This window comes from Pyxicephalus adspersus, chromosome 6 (genome assembly GCF_032062135.1).
Source record: "Pyxicephalus adspersus chromosome 6, UCB_Pads_2.0, whole genome shotgun sequence".
Classification (NCBI taxonomy): Eukaryota; Metazoa; Chordata; class Amphibia; order Anura; family Pyxicephalidae; genus Pyxicephalus; species Pyxicephalus adspersus.
The window spans coordinates 99,177,602-99,180,882 of record NC_092863.1 but is presented as its reverse complement, the minus strand read 5'-3'; the positions used below and the strand labels follow the sequence as shown (position 1 = coordinate 99,180,882).

The following is a 3,281-nucleotide window of genomic DNA, read 5'->3' as shown; positions in this document are numbered from 1 at the left end:
CCCCCATACATACTTTATTCTGCATTCTTCTCTGCAAGCTACATATAAACCCCCCGTACATACCTTATTCTGCACTCTTCTCTTAAAGATCCCTACAAGCCCCCCCCCCCTTACATAATTTTATTCCGCAAGCTCTATAGAATCCCACCATATATACTTTTAATCTGCACTCTTCTCTGCAAGCTCCATACAAATTTTATTCTGCACTCTTCTCTTGAAGATCCCTACAAACCCCCCATACATACTTTATTCTGCAAGTTCCATAGAAACCCCGCATACATACTTTATTCTGCACCCTTTTCTGCAAGATCCCTACAAACCCCCCATACATATTTTTTTTCTGCAGAATAAATGCTGTTCTGGTGACATTACAGGTCCTTCTGTATTATGGTTCTATGATACAGCTTGGGTTCACAGAAAGTAGGATAAATAATATATATATCTCCTTTTACATTTTTTTAAAATTAAGTTTTTTATATTATGGGAGATCCTATATTAGAAAGGAAGACAATAACCCATTACTTCCTTTAGTAGATATCAGAAATAGGAGTACACAATGCTAATAATAAACATGACTAAATATTAACATGAGTTGTTTGGCTGTGACACATAATCCACAAACACAATCTAGGCGATACAATTACTACCAAGTATTCATGAATGGTTTTACAGATAGACCAGCAAGGCCGGGTATTGATGAAGGTTGAGATTTGTTTTGTTAATCCCTGCAATGGCCTTATTTATTCTTTTCCAGGTAAATGGAAAAGAACACAAGAGCCTTTCAATTGTTAGAAAGCACTGATTAAGTGGGAGGGCGATCAGTTATTTATATCGGCCCATTCACTGTTTAGTGAAGTGAAAACATTTATTGGAGGGTTAGAGGCTTCTGTTCTGCAATAGATCTATAATAGAATAGAACATTTTTCTATTGGGGCTTAATGTGTATGACAGAGGAAAAATATTTAGTAAATCTTTAAAACTCAGGGATAGATTCCTGTTTTCTTGTTGCAAAATATATATTTATTTTTTATGTCTCAACATACACACACACATATGATCTGCCACTGACCCGGTGAGCTCCTAACTTCCTTACGGCAGATTCCGACCTAGCTCCGAATCGTGCAATCCTGTGCTGCTCCCTGCAGCTGAGACCTTGCCAGCCACTCGAACACTTGCACCACAGTGCTGATACCCAAGCAATTTGACAGTGGACAGCCGCAACTGGTACTATTATTGTCAGCTGTCAAATTTGCTGAAGGCTTTTTTTCCTTTAGGATCCAGCACTGCGGTGCAAGTGTTTATTCCCTTTGGAGTTGTCGCAGGTAGATGCTACCATGTAGTGTCTCCCACCATGCAATGGCTCCTGGCAAGAGGAAGCAGTAAACACACTGCAACGTCACCACATCTATACCTACTGAGCGATCTGACCAGGTATTACTTGCTGGACTACAGGACGTTTCCCCCTTTCCCGGGTACACAAAGCGGGAAGGATTGCATAGACAGGCAGGGAAGAATGCAGACTCGGTTGACCATGCTGCTTGAGATTTCAGTGCAGCAGAGTTGTCAGCTCACTGCAAGAAATAAAGGTACTGGCTTTCCGAAACATCAACAAATATTTTTGAATAAACACTACTCCAGCTAAATCATCCAAGTCTGCCCACATTCCCTCGAGCTAGCAGATAGACTGCAAAGTGCCTTATGCAGGTGACATGGGGCCGTGTGCAACACTGGAAAGTGGTGAATGGATAATTGTTTCAGATCACCAGGTTCATTGCAATGGTATTTTCTACTTCCTCCCTTTTGCAGATGATTCTTGTTCAATAATTGTCTCATCTTTAATGTATAACTATAAATGTATAGATACCCCCGGCCCTAACGTGTAAATATATAGATATCCCCCGTCCCTAAAAATAAATGTATAGACACCCCCTGCCCCCAACATAAAACTATAAATGTAAAGATAGCCGCCCCCCCCCCGTCACTAATGTATAAATATAAAATGTATAGATACCCCCCGTTACTAACGTATAAGTATAAATATAAATGTATTGATCCCCCCCGGTCAGTAATGTATAAATATAAATGTAGAGATACCCCACATCACTAACGTATAAATATAAATGTAGAGATACCCCCTGCAGCCTTAAAACAGTAAATGCCACAGGATGGCAATCAGAGCAGCAGGACATGATTGGATTAGGTGGATTAGAAATGACAAGGAATTCCCAACTGATCCCCAATAATGCTTAGCGCTTACCTTTATCCCAGTCAGTGAATGTGCGGTGATATGAACAGGACGAGCAGCGCACCTAGACCATCCTGCAGCTCCAAGATTCTGGCATATCTGAAAAACACAACAATCACGAATTTAATATCAAACCTTTTTTTTATTATTTTTTGGCCTCGGCAATTATCAATTTTGCAGCCCTCAAAGTTGGAAGTGTATTAGCACATTTCTAGGTTCAAATACCACCAGGGACTTGGCTGTAAGACGCACCACCCGGCACTTTTCAGTAACCTCCAACCTGTTTTTTTGGTGGCCATTGAAAAGTTCGGTCACAATACAGGGACTGCCACCCGCCTACAGCTTCTTCCCACCTAGATTAAAAAAAGGAATCGGGGGAGAACAAAGTCTGTAACAGTTAGTACAGCTTTTTATGTGTGAGATTCCCCATCAGCAGAACAAAGGTGACCCATCAGGCATCTATTTAAACCTGTTATGTGTCCTGTAAGTCGACCCGTCATACAGAACACTTCTGAAAGTTGCTCTGCTCCGTTACTCTGCTTTCTCTTCCTATCAGCATGTCCATTGTAGTGCAACATACATGACCAGCTGCTTGTATTATTTTTGCTGTATTAATTGTATTGTGTGGATGCCAAAGGTTACGTACACACGTCAGATGATTCTCGTCTAATAACCGCCTCAAGGCTGAAATCAGACAAGAATATGACAAGTGTACAGCATTGTCCATGGACGACGAACGATCATAATGAAAGCGAAGGGGAGTGAGCACAGCGGGGTGCCGCTCTGTCGTTCTCCCCCCTCCATAGAACAGGATGGCTTGTTCATGCATTGCGCACTCTCTTATTGTTGGAAAGGATTTTTCACGATCATTGCACGTGTGTACCCAGCCTAACTCAGGTACTGCTTGCATTTAAACCATATAATATTAATAACGATGACAGAGCTGCGATAAGCTGCGTACACACGGCAAATTTTTCTCGCCCGATAATCGGTATCGGCCAATTATCGGGCGAAAATCTGCCGTGTGTACAGTCGG

At 41.6% G+C, this 3,281-nt stretch overlaps 1 protein-coding gene across 1 annotated transcript in view; it reads right to left on the bottom strand.

The window, feature by feature from the left end:
- CTIF (cap binding complex dependent translation initiation factor) overlaps nucleotides 1-3,281 on the bottom strand; it is a 145,043-nt gene that overhangs the window by 117,327 nt on the left and 24,435 nt on the right. Inside the window, exon 2 of the mRNA XM_072416726.1 lies at nucleotides 2,258-2,344. The gene's annotated coding sequence lies outside the window, so the exon portion shown is untranslated. The remainder of the gene's footprint in view (nucleotides 1-2,257; nucleotides 2,345-3,281) is intronic.